General features: G+C 42.8%; 1 protein-coding gene across 3 annotated transcripts in view; it reads right to left on the bottom strand.

The window, feature by feature from the left end:
- fbxo38 (F-box protein 38) overlaps positions 1-11,169 on the bottom strand; it is a 189,429-nt gene extending 178,260 nt beyond the window's left edge. For 2 of the 3 annotated variants that reach the window (XM_036130053.1, XM_036130054.1), the window contains exon 1: positions 11,035-11,169. The gene's annotated coding sequence lies outside the window, so the exon portion shown is untranslated. The remainder of the gene's footprint in view (positions 1-11,034) is intronic. The other variant, XM_036130055.1, reaches the window with a different exon arrangement.
- Between the last annotated feature and the right edge of the window lie 11,700 nt (positions 11,170-22,869).

Below are 22,869 nucleotides of genomic sequence, written 5' to 3'. Positions count from 1 at the left end.
GGAGTGACTAGCTTGACAGTAACGAGGTACAGCTTGCCTGATTCAGGGAATCATGGCCGCTGCACGGTTTGAGTTGGAGGTCTTTCTAAAACAGCCCTCAGTAGAGCAATTTAATATGTGTCGGAAAGATGAGCTACTCCAGTTAGCAGCCCACTTTGACATCTCGGTTCCCAAAACAATTCTTAAGAAAGAATTGAAACCTATGCTATTGTTAGCATTAGTTGAGAGGGGAATACTTGTAGTGCCAGAACCGCCTGAGAAAGTGCTCATGTCCCCAGTTGCTGGTCCAGCTGCCAAAGGGGAGGTTACGCCTACCCCTGACCCTGCTACAGACGTAGCGGACTCAGACAAAGTAGATAGAAGGCCAGCAACGCCATTCACGCTGCCCAAGTTTGATCCCACCTCTGGCAGCAGTGCTCGTTCACTAGGAGAAGCACGGATCAAGGTACGCCTTGCCCGTCTCCAGTATGAGGCACAAGACAGAGAACGTCAGAGGCAACTCCAGCTTGAAGTGAGGAGACTGGAGATTGAGGCTGACCAGGTGGTGAGACTGCGGAAGTTGGAGCTAGAAAGCGCCAACGCAGCTATGGCTGCGGGTTCTGGTGGTACAACTTCTCTCCCCTACTCATCCAAATTGGACTCGGTAAGTCCCGGATTCGATGTTGGCAAAAATATTGCTTTGGTACCAGTGTTCCGAGAGGCTGAAGTGGACTCTTACTTCCAAGTTTTTGAGCGAATAGCTTCAGCATTAAAATGGCCGCCGGAGGTCTGGTCATTATTGTTGCAGTGCAAGTTGCAGGGAAAAGCTCAGGAGGCTATAGCTGCTCTTTCTGTTGAGGACAGTGCAGACTATGAAAAAGTTAAGTCTGCCATTTTGCAAATTTATGAGTTAGTGCCCGAAGCTTATAGGCAAAGGTTTCGGTCACATAAGAAGCAGGCAACGCAAAGCTACAGAGAGTTTGCCAGAGAGAAAGCCATTCTTTTCGACCGGTGGCTTGCGTCATCTAGTGTGGTTGAGTTCAGTTCACTTAGAGAACTATGTCTGGTAGAGGAGCTTAAACGGTGCCTACCTGAACGCATAGTGATGTACTTAAATGAACAAAAAGTTTTAACATTGTCTGCTGCAGCTACGTTAGTAGATGAGTACATGCTAATTCACAAACCAGCATTTCCCCAGGTTGTAGGAGGTTCCCGTCATGTAAATCTACCTCAGCCTAGCCCTCCTAGGAATTCCAGTCCGAAGGAAGAAGAGCGCCGTTGTTAATATTGCCATAACAGTGGACATGTCATTGCTGACTGTGTGATTTTGAAACGCAAAGACCAGTTGTTTTCGCGTGGGTCTCAGCCCAAAGGTGTCGGGTTAATTAATGATTTACAAAATCCTCAGTTAAAATGTGCTGACCAAACCGAGATTGATGCCTGTTTTCGCCCGTTTGTACTCAAAGCACTGATTTCACTGACAGGATTGCCAGCAGACCAACAGTCTGTTAAACTGTTCCCAATCAGTTGTGTTAGCTTCGGTGCTACCTTTTTCAGTTGCATCTGCCTGTGGATTCCGGTCCGTCTTAAGGGGCATTGAAATGGGATATGTGCCTCGTCCTGTACATAAGGTGCACATTGAGTCGGATCTAGTCAGTGGGTTTTTCCCAGTAGCAGTGTGTGATGAGCTTCCCATTCAGGGTGTGGTGTTGCTCATGGGAAATGACATAGCCGGGGGTAAAGTTACTCCAACGTTGAAAGTTTTGGATGTACCAAGGGACCCTGACAGCAGCATGGAGTCCCCCAAAGTATTTCCAGTCTGCGTCGTTACTCGTGCGCTGGCACGGCAGATGATGCGTGATGATGAGTCTGATATTCCGCTAGCTGAAACAGTGTTTTGTAAGCCTGATTCACCTCCCGTGAAGGAGCCAGCGTCAGTGGAGAGTGAGATGGAATCGCCCTCTTCCTCCCCACCATTGCCAGCTACGAGAGAACGCTTGGCTGAGGCTCAGAGAGAGGATCCAACCTTACAGGCCTGTTTCAGGAATGTGGTGAGTGACAACAATGCAGCAAGTGGTGAAAAAGTAGCATATTATCTAGAACAGTGGTTCTCAACCGGGGGGCGCCGACACTCTCCCGGGGGGGCGCGAGTAGGCTATAGGATGGGAGTGGAAAAAAACTGGAAAAAAAAATTTGCACTTTTTTTTTTATCACTAAACTACTTTCATAAAAAGTTAAAGTTTTGTATATACATAACTCCTGAATAAAAATTAAAATGTGTTTGGACTGATTTAAAAAAAAAAGTTTTGAACAAATTTGATTGTTTTGTCGATAGTGAGCGCAAATGCAGGTGATAAGCGGTTTTCATCCGGGTTTTTCGCGCATGCGTGCCGGACTGGAAGGAAGCTGACGAGTTCTCGGCGTATTTTTCTTCTTTAGATAACGTATCACAAGATCGTTTTAAGAGTAAGTTGATGGTTGATGGTATCATATTGCCAGATTTATACAGCAAAAGCCTGAAGGGACGGAGGGAGTCTGTGAAATGCTGGCCAAGGCTTGTACGGCGACATAGCTAGTAGCTTAGCTGCCTTATAAACACGGCAGGCAATACACATGAGAGAGCATGGAACCATGAACCCACTGGACGGCTAAGAATTATTTTATATCGGGACATAGACACCAGCAACCCCCGCGACCCCATGAGGGATTAAGCGGGTCAGAAAATGGATGGATGGACGTTCAGACATGTTTGTTTAACATCATAAAGCGGACACACAGCAGACACACAGCGCTTCAGCAAAGAGGACGAACCGCCCGGTAGGTTTAAACAAACATTGTTCACTTAGGATTATTTCGGTGTTTTTGTCCTATTAATCCTTTTCACAGACTCATGCCAGAGGGTTTGCATACATTGTACATGTATGTATATAAAAAAAAAAATCGCCGTAGTTAGCAGCTGTAGTGCAGACCGCGGTGAAGTTAGCTTGACATTGGACATTCAACCTCTGCGGAGTCAGCGGGATCTAGCTCACGGTTGATCCGGTTGAAGGACTCCGATTTCGGCTAGCGTGTCTCAGCTGCTCCCTTCTCCCATACGCGGTGGGACCGTCAATAAATCTGATTTGATTTTTGTTTCTCAAGACGCTCCGCTGACGCCGCGGAGCTTGAATGTCCATGTCAAGCCAACTTCACCGCGGTCTAGTGTAGGCCAGAAAGTAGCGCTACATACTTGGCCGACGGATTAAAAGGTCCGAAAGAAATGGGATAAATTCGTAAAAGAAACGCAAAAGGACTGGATTGCCAGCAGTGACAAAAGTGTTTTATGCAATTCACACTTCACAAGCGAGGATTGTGAGGGGTACTTACAATGGAGCATGGTCTCTATGTGTTGGGCAGCGTTAGATATAGTCTCCTCAGGTTCACCTTGTTCAAACTCCGTTTCTTCGTATATATATTCCTTATCTGAGTCGCCGATGCTTGAGGTGGAGTTTGTAGATGTATCAGACATTTTTTTAATTTATTTTTTTGTACGTAGAGTAAGAGTTATTAATAAAATTGAACAAATCGGTAGCAAAAGACGTAGTATTTGCAGGCTGATGCACGGTAGTTCTGTTTGTGACGTCGCATTCCGGAACAACCCGAATGCAGAACGTTCGTGCTCTTTCGCTTATACAGCAAGTTTTATCAAAATTACTTCCAAACGGCGCACATAATTCACATATAATATACATTTCTTTACTCTGGTGACTATTTGAATGCATCTGGCAAAAAATACGTTCAGTCCAAGAGTTAGACTAGTAATGATAATAGGCCAACTGATGATAATAATAATGATAATAATAATAACAACAACAACAATAAAGCATGTAACCTCATAATTATATAGCAATAGCCTTGTAATAATGATAGGCATATACTACTCATAATAATAATAATAATAATAATAATAATAATAGTAATAATAATAATGCCTGCAAGCTCACATTAGAAATCTGGTGCTACTGCCAATTATAACAATAGCCTAGAAATGATAATAGGCCTACCTACCGCTACTGATGATGGTAATAATAATAATGTGGGCCTAAAAATAATAGCCTAGGGCTATCTATCTATCTATCTATCTATCTATCTATCTATCTATGCAAGGTAGAGCGGGGCGGGGGGATGGGGGATCTGGGCGGGGGGCACTGGGGCCCCAACTGCAACGAACCAGCTTTGGGGGGGCCCAGCTTGCAAAAGGTTGAGAACCCCTGATCTAGAAGATGGTGTGCTAATGCGGCGATGGTCTTCAGGTGTAGCTTCTGATACAGATTGGCAAAGTGTGTATCAGATTGTAGTACCTTCAGTCTACAGACAACATGTATTATCTGTCGCTCATGAAAGTAAATGGTCAGCCCACTTGGGGGTCACTAAGACTTATCAGTCAGTGTTAAGACATTTCTTCTGGCCTGGGTTGAAGACAGATACAGCTACATTTTGCCGTAGTTGTCACATATGTCAGGTGACAGGGAAACCAAACCAAAACGTTTCCCCCCGTCCCTCTACATCCTATACCTGTGATTGAGGCACCTTTTGGCAGAGTGATTATCGACTGCGTAGGTCCGTTGCCACGTACTAAGAGCGGTAACCAATATCTGTTTACTATTATGTGTGCGGCTACTCGCTTCCCTGAGGCTGTCCCTCTTCGGAATATCACTGCAAAGAGCATAGTTAGGGCTCTAACCAGTGGCGGCTGGTGAAAAAAAATCTTGGTGGGGCTGGCCAATAGATTTCCCTGCCTAACCCAGTACACACAATAAATTAAAAGTTGGAAAATTACTACGATTCCACAATAAGCATTTAATTAATAAAAAAAACATTGTTCACAAAGGATTATTTTGGTGTTTTTGTCTTATTAATCCTTTTCACAGACTCATGCCAGAGGGTTTGCATACATTGTACATGTACGTATATTATTACGAAATAAACGTTTATGTCTTGACTTAAATATGTATCCTAATTTTTTATTTATATAATTATTTAAGTAGAACAATGACTTGTGCAAAATTAAGTTGTATTTACCGGAGATGAAGTGTAGACTGTCATGGTATAGGGCTGCCACAGTCGATTGGCATCCTGCATCCTTTTCATTGAAATTATCCATGTCTTTCTTCATCCTTTGGTAAACGAAAGAAACGTACATCCGACGATTTGGAATGCCTTTGTGTGCAACCGGGAGCACAACAAATCGTAGGCATTGTTTAGATTCCAAAAATAAACTAAAAGTACGTTCTAATTCACCCGTTTTGTCACGCTGGTAAGCGAAAACAGTTTTGTTTTGCCGACCACCGTGACCCGGATGTAGCTCGTGACGTCACGCGTGAAGTGCACCTATCACTGTGCAGCTAGGGCTACTTCTCCAGGAGCCCCAAACCCATTCATTTTGGCGATGCTGATTGGCCAAATATTTATAAATCTTCCCTAGCAACAGTATACGATTGGTTATTTCGCTACACTTGTAGGGCTCCTTGAGTCGCAGCCCCAAAAGTGTAGAAGAAGAGAAATGATACGTCTGTTGGTGGAAATGCACTGTTAAATGATAGAGTCAATCAGTAGAAGTGTTTTAATAATTCTTATTACATGTAGCCACGAACTATTAAGTAAAAACCGACATTAATAATACTTTTAAAATCTATATACATTTTGACTTTTCCCCTCCACATCTAGGGAGGGCAGCGCCCGAGCGCCCCCTATGGGCCAGCCGCCACTGGCTCTAACTAAATTCTTTTCAACTTTCGGTTTACCCCGGGTAGTACAGTCGGACCAAGGATCTAATTTCCAGTCCAGATTATTTAAACAAGTACTAGGGACACTAAATGTACGGCATGTTTTGTCATCTGCTTACCATCCTGAGTCACAGGGTGCATTAGAACGATGGCACCAGACGTTAAAGTCGATGCTTAAGAAATATTGCCATGACAATGGTACTGACTGGGATGAGAGCATCCCCTTCGTTTTGTTCGCAGCACGTGACGCGGTACAGGAGTCACTTGGATTCAGCCCTGCCCAGCTTGTGTTTGGACATGTTCCCCGTGGTCCCCTGCAAACATTGCATGACCAGTTTCTGTCTTTGCAGTCTGCTCCTGCACAAAATGTACTCGATTATGTAAGTCAGTTCCGCGAGCGATTGCACAGAGCTAATACCCTCGCTAAGCAAATGCTAACTACAGCACAAACCGTTATGAAACGAAATTATGATCGTTCCACTGTTGAACGTGACCTCAGTGTTGGAGACAAAGTGCTGGCGTTACTTCCGGTACCAGGTACTGCGTTGTCCGCCAAATTTTCAGGGCCCTATGAGGTACACAAAAGACTCAGTGACACAGATTATGTGATAAGCACTCCTGAGCGGCGTAGGAAAACCCGTGTTTGTCACATTAATATGCTAAAACTTTATCATGTTAGGAAAAATGACTCAAACTCCCAGGGTACTGCTGTGGAGCTCAAATCGGACCCAACTGGTGCAAAGCCTCGGTCCGGAGTAGTAGCTGCAGTTGCAACTGACACTCTGCCTGTATCAGATACCGATGACTTGTGGCCGCGTTGCCCCATCTACCCAGGTACTCGCCTCCCTAACTCAGAGGCGATTGAGGCATTACATACCTGCTTACCACATCTATCCCCTGCTCAAAGGCAAGAAGTGATAGGTTTAGTTACTCAGTTCCCGAGTTTATTCAGTAACATTCCAAGGAGAACCAAAGTTTTAAAACACAATGTTGAACTTACCAACCCTCGACCCATTAAGCAGCACCCTTACCGCGCAAATTCCATGAAGCGTGAGGTAATAAAAGGAGAAGTAGAGTACCTCCTTCAACATGGCCTTGCCAAACCTAGCTCTAGTCCATGGAGTTCACCATGTCTTCTAGAAAGCAAGGCTGACGGTTCACCAAGATTTATCACAGACTTTAGAAAAGTTAATGCTGTCACTGTGCGTGATTCATATCCTCTGATTTACCGGTTTCTGCCTATATGTTCATGACCCCACTTCCCTAGACCAACAGGGGGTCGTGACACCCTATTATAGAAAATGTACAAAAGAAACTCAATTCTTGGCTCCAAAGAGATTTATCAATTCAAGGAAGAATTTTATTAGCAAAAGCAGAAGGTATCTCCCGTTTGACTTATCCAGCTTTGTCTCTTTTTGTAAATAAACAAACATCTGACATCATTGATAAAATGCTTTACAGATTTGTATGGAAAAATATAATTCATTATATCAGGAAATCAGTTTTAATGAACTCATTGGAACTTGGTGGCCTCAATTTTCTTGATTTTTCGACCTTAAACAACACATTCAAAATAAATTGGATTAAACAGTTTCTTAAAGGTATACTATGCAACATTTTTCAGTTAATTAATGTGCTCCATACCGTTTTGGATGATTAAATGAGTCATTTCAGGTCGAACAAAGGTTTTCTCGGACGCCCTGGTGGTCTGTGGGGGAAATACCGCACTTGCAATGGGGTACCGCGCGCGAGCTATTTTTAGAAACACAACGTCACGATGACGTCACATCACGTGGTACGCAGTGGGGCAAACTCCGGAAACCCGCCGCTGTTTTGCTGTAAAAGAGACGTGCGTTAGCCTAGGTTTTACTCGGTAAACGAAATCTAAGACCATGGTTTTTAAACATTGTTGCTATGGAACGTGCAACAGCGACTCGAGTTACGCTGATCGGCCGCATATGAAGGATGTTTTCTTCAAGACTGCCAAGGAGAAATGTGTGCGCTTGGTACACCGGGGCGGTCGGCCTACACAACAGTTCAACCCGGAAAAAGTTACCAAATTCAAGTACATATGTAGCAAGCATTTTGTCGGAGGAAAGGGCACAACCGAAGAACATCCTGACCCAATTCCAGCGACATCAAGTCAAGGTAAGAGTATTTTGATGGCCGACATGTTAATAAAGTAGCGCCTGCTACCATGACAGCATATAGGCTATCATGGTAGCAGGCGCTAACATGATAGCCTGCTACCAGGATAGCTTACTCAAAAACATTTCAAATGAGACAAACATTAAACATATACCCATTCCTGGACGGTGATTGCAAACAACAACAAAAAAAAAAACGGCCGACGCTGCCATGATCACCGCGCAGGAAAAAAAAACAAAGCTTACCGTTCATCAACTCGGCCAGTTTTCCAGTCTTTTTAAGCCCTCGAACCATCGTTTGAGCTGAAGGTTGGTGTGTTCTTCGACAGTGCGACCAGTAAACCGTGTGCCTGGGACATCATCTTGGGAAAGTTTAATGGCTGCAAAGTCGGTCATATCGCTGGTTCTGTTGCGCTTGTAATAGCTGAGTACTCCGTGCGTTCTCTCCTGTGTGCCCTACCTAAGCGGCAAAAGGGGCGTTGCTCTTGAGACGGTGACGTCACGTGCGCGGTACCCCATTGCAAGAGCTCTCGGCCCGCACACACAGACTCAGAAGTCTCTGCAAGACCGCGAGAGTCGGTCTTGCTTTACGGCGAGAACTCCATGTGTTTTTGCCCTGCCATTCACTATATGTACGCGTGAAAGCAACAACAAAGAACCGCGTGTTAACGTCAAATAAACATGTAAGCATATCGAGTTTTATTATTACTTTTATTATTATTATTATTATTATTATTTTTATTTTTTTTATGTTGGTGAGATGCTTGGCTTGGCTTGGCGAGGCGGTGGGGGTAGCGTCTCGCCAACATAAAAAAAATAAATAATAATAATAATAATAATAAAACTGGCGAAGCGGCGGTGGCGGCCTCGCCAAGAGGGAATCAAGCTTGATGTTCATACTTTCACTGTGTTAGTCATTGTTTGTACTGCCGTTTTTTCCACTTTTCGTTGCGTTCCCCTGTCTGCTAAGCTCAAAACAACCGCACCTTGCTTGACGGAGAAACCAGAACAGCTGAGCATCTTTACGACAGTGCACTTTTACTTTCGCGCCTCTGGGGGGAGCCTCGCTGGAAAATCAACCCTGGTTGCATAGTATACCTTTAAAAATTCATCCTCAATCTGGAATTTTGTACCAAACTATTTATTCTCTAAACTTGGTGGCCTTAAATTTATTCTTCTTTGCAACTACAGCATTGAAAAACTCCCTATAAAGTTATCTAATTTCCACAAACAAATGCTTCTTTCCTGGTCTCTAATTTACAAACACAATTTTTCGCCCCATCGACATCATATTTGGAACAATGGAGACATTCTGTACAAACATAAATCTTTGTTCTTGGGAAATTGGTTTGAACGTGGAATCATTTTAGTTCAGCAGCTTTTCAGTCCTGATGGAGTCTTAATGTCATATTCTGAACTTCTAGAAAAGTGTGGTCTCCCCATACCTCCTAAAGAATATGCACTTGTTTTTGATGCCATCCCGTCTGGTGTCATAATGCTTTTTAAATCTTCTAGAACTTCTGTTCTGACTCCACCGGATCTGGACCCTGCTAACACTAATGTTGGTCAAATCTGTTTTTCTACTATAAAACGAAAGAACAACCGTGATATACGTGCCTTATTCCAGAAGGACATTGTCTCTGCTCCAAATGCTATTTCGTATTGGAATAACTTTGCCTCCAACCTGGACTGGGGAAAAATCTGGTGTCTTCCATCTAAATATTTGATTATTAATAAGATCAAAGAAGTATCTTTTAAGATAATCCATCGTTTTTATCCCTGTAAATTTTTCCTGCAACGGTACAAAAAAGACATTGACACAAACTGTTCATTCTGCCAACTCCATGAAGAAGATCTCTGTCATTTATTCTGGTCATGTAATTTCTCATATATTTTCTGGCAAGATATTTGTACATTTATTTCCCAAACAATTCTTGATGGCTTTTCTCTTAACTATATAAATGTGTTGTTTGGATTCTTCTCTTATCCCACTAATAAAACTAAAACATTTTATATTATCAATCTAATTTTATTCGTTGCCAAATATCATATACATAAATCTAAATTTTCAAATCAGAAACCTTGCTTTGTAGCCTTTAGAGAGGAATTCAAACAATATATTAGATCTCTCGAATATTCAAAAAAATAGAAAAGCCATTAAGACAATGGATTTGTGCTCTTACTTTAATATCTTTCTGAGTTAATTTTTCATTTATTTATTGGCTTTTCGATTTGTTTGTGCTTGATATGTAACACCCTGGCATTACTGTCTTGTCTGTTTTATTACTCATTTGTATTGTTAATTTTGCCTGTTTGTAAACCCCTTTATTATCAATATAAAAAAAAAGAACGCATATGGGTCTTGTCGAAGTCACGTGTCTGCAAAAGACCCATTGAGAAACGGTCCGCCTTCGTCTTTCAATCTGAAGAAGAAAATGGAAAAAGGAATTGGCGAAATCTAAAAACGGGCCGTTTTTTTCATTATGTTTCTCTGTTTTTTCGTTTCCAAATTGTGTTGACAAGAAAGGAAAAAACGGCTTTGTTTTTCATTTTTCCGTTTTTGATTTTAAATGGAAAAACGGAAGTAGTTTCCGTTTTTCCCCTTTTCGTTTCCCGGAAAACAAATGAATTGCCTGAAGGTACACGGACCTGCGACGGAGACTAAATAGTTTTCAGTCAACATGGAAGAAAAACTGATAACTGCGATCGGCCTGAGTTGTATGACTGAACCAAATATCACTACCAAGACAAGTCCAGAAAGGAGCCAGCCTGGAGAAGAGTGAGTTAGGAGGCTGGAAAGGCAGGCAAGTGAAAAAGTCACTAGAAAGCGGCATTGTACTGCTGTATTTCTGGCTTGTCGCCCGCTGTGCAATTACTGTTGCCTGCCGTGCGAACGGTCGACAATAATGTGAGGCGAGAGACAACAAGCAAATGTGGCGGCGAGTTTGTCGGACCAATGTGAACGCACCTTAACAGCACAAGTCATAAAAAAAAACATAACAGTAATCGCTGAACACAAAGGGCCTGCCGTTCTAAGCTCTAGGTCTCCCAGAAAATCGTGTTTAAAACTTTCAGCTCCAGTTTGAGGAAGCTATCTTGTAGCACCACGGCTAAAATAACAGAAATTAGCAGATCGAACCTACCAGTGTAGATTATTCTACTGCTGTGGCTGTTGGAGTTTCTTCTTTCTCTACCCAGCCCGTAAAGAGCATTAGTTCCGGTTGGCGCATGCGCAGAAGAAAACATGTCCAAGTTCTTGTCCGGTTCATAAGTGCACGTGACACAGACACAGACATGAATACGTAGACGCCGCGTCGTCGGATGAGAGGCGTGCCGACAGAGCGGCCATCTTAGGTCAGACAAAGCTGCGCTCAAAGAGAATACAAGTCAGTTCAGGAAAATGTACTTTATGTTTTCAGACACTTTGAATCCGGTGAATTCTCACCCGATTTCCAGATAAATCAACTGACTGAAAACGTCACCCTTTTAGGGGCTACATGGGACCAATTGATTTAATTAAATGATTGTCTAACTTAATAAATAATTTAGATTTTGTATTGAAAGTAAGAAAACTTCCAGAGCTCCGTCCCAGGAAGCCCGACTTTTACTCCGCTTGTGGGTGCGCAAATAAAAGGACACTAGGAACCAGATCCTGGGGAATTACCTTCCATGAGTAAGATTTTATGATAGATAATCCTCATGCTTTACAGTTGCAGTTTTTCTGGCATAAACACAATATGTGCTAATGGGTAGCAGGGAGAGAAAAGTACATTAAACACCAAAAACAAACAAAATGGTCCTAAATTACTGGATAGACCTGATTTATGAGGTGGTGGGGGGGGGGGGTTAAAATATTATACAGTATTTTTGGTTTTGCCATGATTTTGTAATGTATTTGATTCTAAGATTCGTTATTAGGTTTTTTGTTGATTTTTTTTCCCCCAGATCGCGGTTTGTATTATATAATTTTTAAATGCTGTTATGAGCACCTTTGCTCTCACTTGTCTGTATATAGTTTTGCTCCTATGTGCGTGTACATTTTTCATCCAGTTTGACTTCAGTTTAAATAGTTTTGGTTCTGAATAAATATGTGTAATCTGTCTGAAAGGTCACGAGCATTGTGAACATATGATTAAAATGAGATCTGAGCTGTCTCCTATTCATTTTGACAGCAGATGTCTGATCTGTGGTCTGACCCAAGATGGCCGCCCTGTAGGCGCGTCAGCCTAGCGGCCGGCAGCGACCAATGGGGCGTCTACGTATATGATGTCTATGGACACAGACATGAATACGTAGACGCCGCGTTCTCGGTTGAGAGGCGTGCCGACAGAGTGGCCATCTTAGGTCAGACCAAGCGGCAGTCAAACAGAATACAAGTCAGTTCAGGTAAGTGGTGCTTTATGTTTTCAGACACTCTGAATCCGGTGAATTCTCAACCGATTTCCAGATAAATTAGCTGACTGAAGACGTCACCCCTTTAGGGGCTACATGGGACCAATTGATTGAATTAAAAGATTGATTGCCTAACTTAATACATAATTTCGATTTTGTATTGACAGTCAGCAAAGTTCCAGAGCTCCGTCCTGTCAAATAAACTGTTGGCCGACACAGCTTACTGAACTCGGCTTGTCGTCAGGTTTTATTCACACACATAACCATGAACTTACATGTTACAACTCTCGTCTATCTGACGCGTGAACTCTCGCGTTACTTCCTGTATATAGTATAATGACTACGTAATGCACCAATTACATTACTGATACCTTGACATCTCCCCCTCAAATTATTATACTTCTATAACATGGGGTCACAACATTAAGCTTATTATTATTAAACCATATTTCCTGTTGGTCTAACCAACTTAAAGAATTGCTTCTTTTCTTTCTTGCCTTTTACATTTTTAACTTTCAAACACTGTATTTCTCAGATTACTCCAGAATGTAAATCATAACTCAAACTTAACTTAAATTCTTAATAAACTTAAATTCTCTGTTCTCTGAGTTTCTTAACTAAATGTCCATCCTTTTCACAGGTCTACTAACTCTACCAAACCTGGTCACTGTCAGTCCTTCTGGTGTTACTGTAGGACTATCAACCTTACTCTCACACAGTCCCTGGTCAGAGCCATGTTGTGGTGTTTCTTTCTCTGGCTCTGTGGCTGGTTGCCCAGAGTCTGCTTTCTCTTCTTCCATCAGCGGCGGCACTTGCTGAAGATGTCGCCTGTTTCTCCTCACCTCTCCTCCTCCTGGTGACTTCACCTGGTATGAGCGTGGCGTGCCACACTCCTGCTGCACCGATGCTCGACCTTTCCACACCTTCTCCCCATCCAGCTTGGACAGGATGTGGTCACCTGTGTGCAAGGGTGGTAAGGCCCTCGCGCCGTGTCTCCGGTTGTAGTAGAATGCTTGTTGTTGTTTGGCTTCATCATCTCGGCGACAGATGAGGTCTCGGTTCGGCTGCTTTGGAATGAGGTTTTTCTTTAGGGACGGCAGTGTGGTGCGAATCTTACGCCCCATGAGCATTTCTGCCGGGCTCACTCCCGTGGATGTGGTTGGAGTGGCGCGGTAGCTCATCAAAGCCAGTGGGGGGTCGTCCTGCTTGAGTATGCGCTTTGCCGTTTGCACAGCGCGCTCTGCATGCCCGTTACCTTGAGGGTTGTGCGGGCTGGATGTGGAATGTTCAATGTCGTACAGCCTGCAAAACTCTTTCCAAGCATCACTGGTGTACTGGGGTCCGTTATCGCTAACTATCTGCTCAGGAATGCCAAACCTGGCGAACGTAGCCTTCATTGACCTCACTACCTGTTCTGTAGTTGTGGTAGGTAAGTGTAGTATCTCTAGATACCGTGAGTAATAGTCTGATATCACTAAGTATTGTTTTCCTTTGTATTCACAAATGTCTGTGGCTATCTTTTGCCAAGGTCTCTCAGGCAGGGGTGTTGACAGTAACTGTTCCCTGCGCTGAGTGCGTCTGATTGTCTGACAAAAGTGGCATGTGTCAATTTTTCTTTTAATGTCCCCTGACATCTTTGGCCACCACACAGTCTCTTGTGCACGTTCTCTACACTTAGACAGGCTCTGATGTCCCTCGTGTATGCGGTCTATCACCTCCTTTCTCAAGGCCTGAGGAATTACAATGCGACAGCCCAGCGTGATCAGGCCCTCACACTCAGACAGTGAGTCTCTCATCTCATAGAAGTCTCTAACACTGTGTGAAGTGCTACTCACTCGTTTCGGCCATCCGTCCCTGATCAGCTTTCTCACACGCTGGAGCTGTGGGTCTTCCTGCGTGGCTGTCCTGATCCTGTCCAGCTTGCTTTGCGAGACAGGCCAGCTGTGGGTCACTGCATTCACGTGGCACGCAATGACCGCTTCTGTGGTGCTGTGTCTCTCCTTCAGTGACAGTGACAGTGCGTCGGCTATGACCAACGTTTTGCCCGGTGCATACTCTGCCTTTGCATTAAAGCGCATAAGCCGCATTAAGAGTCTCTGACACCTAACAGGCACCGTGTCTAAGTCTTTGCTGTTTATCAGCAGCACCAGTGGCTTGTGATCTGTTATGAGTCTGAATTTGTCCATGCCTACCAAGTACTTCTGGAACCTTTCACAGGTCCATACTCCCGCCAAACACTCCTTTTCTATTTGCGCGTACCTGGTTTCCGCGTCTGATAGTCTCCTGGAGCAGTACGCTACCGGTTTCCAGCTCTCTCCGTGCAGCTGGAGCAGGACTCCTCCCATCCCGTAGCTACTCGCATCCGCTGACACTGTGGTCGGTCTCTGTGGGTCGTAGTGGGCCAGTACAGGCGATGTGACGAGGGCTTCTTTCAAGCGCTGAAACGCTCGCTGCTGTGGCTGATCCCATGTCCAGGCCATCTTCCCCTTTAGGAGATCGTACAGTGGACCTGCGACGGTTGCCATGTCTGGAATGTATTTGCTCATGTAATTAATCATGCCTAATGCACGTCTCAGTTCATGTACATTGGTGGGCGCATCTAACTCCCTGATGGCGCTCACCTTCTCTGGGTCTGCTTGAACCCCGTTGGCGTCCACGATGTGGCCTAGGAAGCGTAACTGTGGTTGTGCGTAGACACACTTTTCTTCATTCAGCTTAAGGCCTACTTGCTTCATCCTTTCAAGTGTGCTTTGCAAGTGTCTGTCATGTGTGGCCTTGTCTTTTCCATGCACAATCACGTCATCCATGTACCCGGCGACTCCTTCCAGGCCCTCGAGCAGCTCATGCATCTTGCGCTGGAATATCTCCGGGGCTATGTTTATCCCAAACGGAAGGCGGGTAAAGCAGTACCTCCCGAAAGGTGTGATGAATGTGGTTAGGATTCTGCTTTCTTCATGCAGCGGTATCTGCCAAAAGCCTGAGGCAGCGTCAAGGGATGTGAACACGGTGGAGCCCGCCAGCTTGGCCAGCGTCTCATCTGTGGTAGGTAGCTGGTAAGTTTCTCTCTTCAGATTTTCATTCAGCTTCTGGAGCCCTACGCAGATTCGGACGGCACCTGACGGCTTCAGGACTGGCACCATTGGTGCGCACCATTCTGTGGGTTGTGTCACTTTGACGATCACGCCGTGTTCCTCCATGCGCTGTAGCTCAGCTTGGACTTTGGGTAGGAGTGGCAGTGGGACTCTCCTGGCTGTGTGTACAGCGTGTGGCACAGCGTCATCACGAAGGTGAATCTTCACCGGCTCCGTCTTCATCGTGCCCTGGTGGACGGCTGCTGCCTTCACCTGCTGTACTCGCTTCACCAGCCCCATCTCTACTGCTGTGTCCCTGCCCAGTAAGTTATTAACTGTAGGCCCTCTAGCTACATAAATATTGAAAATATGTTTTCTCTGTTTGTGTAATGTGCTAGCTGTAAATTGTCCCATAATGTCCAATGTTCCTCCTGGACTCTCTAATGGGCCATGGTGTGGCTCCAGCTTTCTTTCTGGTTTAAGTGCCTTGAATGTTTCCATGTTCATTACAGTGACGTCAGCACCTGTATCTATTCTAAATCGCACTGGTGTGTACCCTATATGGATCTGCTCTGTCCATTGCTCTGCACTGCTTTGTTTTTGTTTACTCACTGCACCTAAGTAGAAACTTTCATCCTCTTCGTTCCCTTGGTTTACTTCCCTCACAGTCTTTGTGAAGCATTTTCTTTCCCAATGCCCCTTCTTCCCGCACTTTCTGCATTCAGAATCCGATGCTGGGCATTTGGCTGCATTTTTGTGTTTTTCTTTATCGCACCGACTGCACTTGCTCTCCCCTTGGTAGCCGTGCTGCTGTCCTTCTCTCCTCTCTCCCTGCGGTTTCCCTCCTTTCTTCACGAACCTCCTTTGTTTCACTGCTTGCACCGCCAGTGGAGCCTGCTGCTCTTGCTGCGTTATCTGTTGTGCCACCTCTTCAGCTTGCCTCACCATAAGCACTGCCTTTTCGAGGGTTAAATCCGAAGTTAACTGCAATTTTCTGGACAAGTCTTTATCCCGTATTCCCACGACCAATCTGTCTCTTATGTGTTCGTTTTTCTTATCGCCAAACTCGCAGTTCTCACTCAGTTCGTGCAGGGCTCAGATAAACGTCTCCGCCATTTCCCCTGGTTTCTGTTGCCTTTGGTAAAAGCATGCCCTTTCGTGTATTGTGTTTCGTTTTGGTATAAAATACTCATCAAACTTGTCCAACACCGTTTCATAATCATTTTCATCCTCTTCATCCGTAAAGGTAAACGTCTTGAAAATATTTTCGGCTTCATCGCCCATTGCATATATTAGCGTGCTAACCTGGACGTCTGTATCCTCCAGGCTTAGCTTGGAAGCCGACCTGAATCGCGTGAACCTCTGTCTCCACGACGGCCACTCTCCCGGTTTCTCAAAGTTGAAATTATCCGGAGGCTTAAACTTTGCCATTGCTTGTGTTCTCTCCTAGAGCACTTCTGACACCATGTCAAATAAACTGTTGGCCGACACAGCTTACTGAACTCGGCTTGTCGTCAGGTTTTATTCACACACATAACCATGAACTTACATGTTACAACTCTCGTCTATCTGACGCGTGAACTCTCGCGTTACTTCCTGTATATAGTATAATGACTACGTAATGCACCAATTACATTACTGATACCTTGACACGTCCCAGGATGCCCGACTTTTGCTGGGCTTATGGGTGCGGAAATAAAAGGGCATTACAAACCAGATCCCGGGGAATTACCTTCCACAAGTAAGATTTTATGATAGTTAATCCTCATACTTTACAGTTACAGTTTTTTCCGGCATAATATATATATATATATATATATATATATATATATATATATATATATATATATATATATATATATATTAGGGCTGGGCAACGATTAAAATATTTAATCGCCCTGATTAATCGCCCTGATTAATCGCGATTAATCGCATTGTATTTACAAACTCCAAGAATGAATTCAAAAGTAGTGTAAAGAGCACTTTTATTTTAATGTTCTGCTGCCATATGAACAAAAGTGTTGTAACATTTGTAGCACTTATCAGTAACACATATTTAGTGTAAAGCTCAACTTAAACATGTAAAACAAAAAATAGCAATAATAATAAATTAAAGCTTATTGCCACTGACAGGGAATTCTCTTTATGGGGAAAAAATCTACCAAAAACAGGCAATTTCTGAGGTAACAGCAGGGAGCAGCATTACCATTTTATATTCAATACCAAAGTTTAACTTGGCAGTGGTTACAACTAACTTGTTTCTGTCATATTCGATGCTGGAAGAACTTTAAACTGAAATGCTTGCTAACTCGATATGCTTGCGTTTATTTGACGTTGACACGCGGTTTTTTGTTGTTGCTTTCTCGCGTGCATATAGTGAATGGCAGGCAAAAACAGGCAAAAACACATGGATACTTTGAAACGAGAAGCGACTTCACCGACGGCGTCGATGCAGACCGCTCCCCCGCTCCACCCATAGATATCCATAATAAAGGCTAGATGTCTTACGGCGGAGTCTCAAACGTCATCACCGGCGGCCATCTTGCCTCAGGCAAGCTTTCTGGCGTGCTCTGGGGTACCTAATGTAAGGTGAGTGATCAGCACGAACACAAATACTCTTATCTCATTTAATTCTTGACAGATTTACAAACAGTTTGGTTTCTTACAAACGTTATGAACGTGGCTATAATTCTTGATGCTTGAACATGTCGAAATTGCAGATTTTCTTGTCGAAAAATGACTTAATCGTGCAGCATAGTTGTGCATCACGGCTACTTGCGCAAGTTATCAAGGCTGAGACCACTGGTTAATTATATAGGTTTTACTGACACCAATAACGATTGTATGATAATTAATCTTTGGCATAAATTACAATCTTTGTGGATGTGGTTGTAGTTATTATTAAATTATTAATTATTAAATTATTTTAATATACCAACTCTTATTTCAGGATTTGTTGTGCGATGGGCTCTGAAAAAGCTGTCTTGTGATGTCTGCCGTGCCAGCTTGCTAACAGATGCTGCATCTGCCATCAAGGACCAGAGCTACCACCTGCTGAAGTTAAAAAAACAATGGAAATCTGGTGATTCCATCAGAAGGCACAGTGATGGTAGTCAGGGCAGCAGAGTGGGTCATTCGTCAGACCTCATGTACCAGACGATCACAGCCCATCAAAGTGCTAGAGGTTGTGTACATTGTACGGAAGAGGACAGGGTCAGAGGATGTGTTTGTGCTCAGAGAGCACATCGGAGAAACACAGTATGGCATAGACAGCCACCACCATACGCTGTTAACATTGGTTGTGTCCTTGTTTTTTAAGTTAAGGCTGCACCACATTGCCAAAAATAACTAACCTTAGCTTACAGAGCAACAACATGCGACAGAAGCTCAATAAAACCGTCCTTTTCAAAGGGCATTAGCCAAGCTATGTTTTTTGGGTCATTTTTTTAAATCTCTGTCTTCCATGTGTATACCATCACAGTATACCATGTGTATACCATCACAGGTGGGGATTTCAACATGCTACATCTATATATACTTGTGAAGGGGACTATTGTACCAATTTTAATAGCAAATAAATGTCACTTTTATAATGGTTTAAAAATAGGAACTTTTGTGTAATTACCCCTGATATATAATCCAAATAGTCTACATGAAACTTCTAAGTGTTACCTTTAATTTGAAACCTGGATTATGCTTCTACACCAACAGGTTGCCACACAATAAGCCTTTTTTGTCAGTATTTCATATTTTATTATAACAGTAATATTCATATTATAAAAGTATGTTTTATTTTATTTTATTTATTTATTTATTTGGCAGGGACAGTACAATTAAACATTGCAACCAAACAGGTGGCCGATGTCCAAGTACATAAGGCTTGTAGCCATGGGCTAATTTGCAGCCTTCGTCCCTGGTTAGGCTTTTAAAAGGTGTAAACATTACGGGGGAGGGAGGTTAGTAAAAACACACAAATACATAAAAAACAAGAAAAGTTAAAAGAAACAATACAGTACAAGCCAGTTTAGTGTTCACACTTTTGATTGTCTTTGAACCATTTTTTCAATCTTGTGCAGAATAGTCGAACATCAGTCTGTGACTTAAGCTCCAGAGGCAAAGAGTTCCATAAATGTGATGCTTTCACTGAGAAGGCGGACTGACCCATAGGTGTCCGACATCTTTTAATCCTGTATGTAAATATACATAAATTAGGACTGTGTAATTATTTATCTTACCCAAATAAAAGTGTTTTATATATATATATATATATATATATATATATATATATATATATATATATATATATATATATATATATATATATATATATATATATATATATTAGGGCTGGGCAAGTTAACGCGTTAATTTCGCGTTAATTCATTACACTATTAACGGCGATATTTATTTTATCGCGCATTAACGCATGTTGCTCACATGCTTTCAGTCAGTGTCAGTCAGCAGGCGCGCTGACTGCAGTGCGCTGTCACGGCAGCACTCTCCCGCTCCCCCTCCCCTCTCGTACATGGCTCAGCGGCGCCAGCCAATCAGCACGCAGGCTCAGCCTGGCCCGCCCACTCAGCTCTCACACAAACTTAGCAAAGAAACAGCTGAGAGAGACCGCAGCAGCGAAAAAACATGAACAGAGGAAGTAGCACCGTTTGGCTTTATTTTAATACCGTAAATGAAATCAAGCTGTATGTTTTGTAAAAAGCCGGTTCATTTCAGTGGAAACACAACAAATTCATCTAAGCACGTGAAAAAACATGAAAACGTCGAGCCCCAGAAACGGAGAGAGGAGACGAAACTTCTCTCATTGGCCCGACAGACCCACAGACGTCTCTGACTGAGGCGTTTCAGTCCTCCAGGGAACATCCAGGTAGATCAGTGGATGGATGGATGGATGGATGGATGGATGGATGGATGGATGGATGGATGGATGGATGGATGGATGTTACTGGAGCCCACACATAACATGTAATTAAGACCTTGAAAGAACCCAGTACATATATTAAAAAGTGTTATTTAAGATAAGATAACATTAGCTAATCCTTTTTTTATCCCACGACGGGGAAATTTATAGGATTAAAGCAACAGACAGGTGCACACAACACAGACAAAATTACATAAGGATTGAAATATATAAGAGGTGGATTAGCGAAAAAACACTGAACATAACATTATTATTATTATTATTATTATTATTTTATTATTATTATTATTTAATTGTAATAATAAAATAAAAACCACAAAACCCAAAAGGTCAACAGTTTCATGATACATCAAGCTTAGGGACTGGCTAATATACAGCAGGTCAAAAAAGGTCATATTTTGGCTGCAGTGCTTGCTGTTCTCTTATGAAGAAAAGATCAAGTAGTGCACTAAATTCAATAGATGGGTTGAAAATATCCAGTATAAAATAAGTGCTACAAATGTTACAACACTTTTGTTCATATGGCAGCAGAACATTAAAATAAAAGTGCTCTTTACACTACTTTTGAATTCATTCTTGGAGTTTGTAAATACAATGCGATTAATCGCGATTAATCAGGGCGATTAATCGCGATTAAATATTTTAATCGATGCCCAGCCCTAATATATATATATATATATGTGTGTGTGTGTGTGTGTATTTATTGCAGCACAAGAATGAGGCATCTTCTCTGATCCACGTTCACAATAACAGAACTCAACTTTTTTCTGCCACATACAATATGGCGGTGACGTTGACGTGCGAACCTGCGCCCTATGACGCGTCTACGTATATATGTCTGTGTGTGGCTCCACCCGCTCCGCACAAAACTTGTTCCGGTGTAGGTACCAGATTGACTCGGGCTGCCAGATTGACTCGGGTCCTGCCCCTTCTGATGACGTCACTATACATAGTTGGTTTAACGTTTGCTCAATTGCGCAAAATATTGAAATTGGTCTGGACAACTTACTAAAGTAATTATAGCGGGGTGTAGGTTTTATTCGAGAGCGGGATTGCGTTTGTAAATGGACAATTTTACGAAGAAATTCGCCATTGTCCATGCGCCTCCCGATGACGTCACCAGATTCTCCGTGGGCCTTGCGCCTCCCGATGACGTCACCTTATGGCAACGCCAGTCAAACAAACTACATTGAGCCCGCGGTCTGCATTTGTAACAATCAATTTTGTTAAGTTAATTTAGCGGTTTCTTTTTTCTCAAAAGCTTGAACAATGTACCAAATACCACAATAAAAAAATAATCAAATTCATCACAATCTCATCTGGAATAATAAAAAAAACGTGATCAGAAAGAACAACATCAGTACAAAAAGGAGGAATGAACGTTTTGATTTTAAAGTGATGAATGCCGTGATAAAATTTAATTTGGCTGCTGACTTTTATTAAAAATTAAATGAGTTTATGGTTTAGTTTCCCTTCACAACTTAAAAAAAATTGGAGGAATGAAATCTCTCTAAGGTTGTAACTTTGATCCTGCAAAATTACATTGCAAAATTATGTTAAAAGTTTTCATGCCTTGACTAATTTACGGGAAAATAAATAACCATAAATTAACAAAATAAAATTGATTTGTAAATGAAGACTGCGGGCGCAATGTAGTGTGTTTGAGATGAGTTGCCATATATTGACGTCTTCGAGAAGCGCAGACCCGCCCCGAGTCGATCTGGCAGCCCGAGTCAATCTGGTACCTACACCGGTCGCCAACTCACCGCCTCGCCTAAGCAAATTCCTGCGGGAAACACCGCCTTCCGCATGTCGGCTTAGTTTTTTTCCGGCCAGCATCTTTCTTCCTCTGAATCCGAGGTTTGGCTGACAGCGAGGTTATTGGCGCATTATCGCCACCTACTGTTCTGATTCAAACCCCTACACCGCAGCAACAGACCTTCACAAAATAAAAGCATGTGAGCAACATGCGTTAATGCGCGTTAAAGAAAATATCGCCGTTAATAGTCTAATGAGTTAACGCAAAATTAACGCGTTAACTTGCCCAGCCCTAATATATCTATCTATCTATCTATATATATATATATATATATATATATATATATATATATATATATATATATATATATATATATATATATATATACACAGGGCAGTCAAATCGCCGTCTATAGCAGCTCCTGCCGCCGCCTACTTTTCCCCGATTATACATCCCAAAAATCAGCTTAGCATCTGTCTCCACTGAGAGCAACATCAACGAGTGATTGGGTTCCTTGTTCTAACCAAGATGCTACTTTTCTGATCAAAACACAGACCGGTGTTATGCCGAAAAGTGCAATAAAACCGTGAGAGCCGACGTTAGTTTTGAAACTGCAAAGCTTTGTCTTAAGCGGAAGATCAAACATTCACAGCACACAGCACCGCGTTCATAGACCAGTGTGATGCATTCACGAGCGTCAGAAAGCTATGGTGCATTCAGGAGCATGGGACATTTCAAACTTACAAGGAAAGAGGCATAAAACGGAATAGAACTTAACTCATACAATAATATATTTATCCAGAAACAGTGTGGGCTTTCTTAC

This window comes from Fundulus heteroclitus, unplaced genomic scaffold (genome assembly GCF_011125445.2).
Source record: "Fundulus heteroclitus isolate FHET01 unplaced genomic scaffold, MU-UCD_Fhet_4.1 scaffold_28, whole genome shotgun sequence".
Lineage (NCBI taxonomy): Eukaryota > Metazoa > Chordata > Actinopteri > Cyprinodontiformes > Fundulidae > Fundulus > Fundulus heteroclitus.
This window is presented reverse-complemented; position numbering and strand designations above follow the sequence as displayed.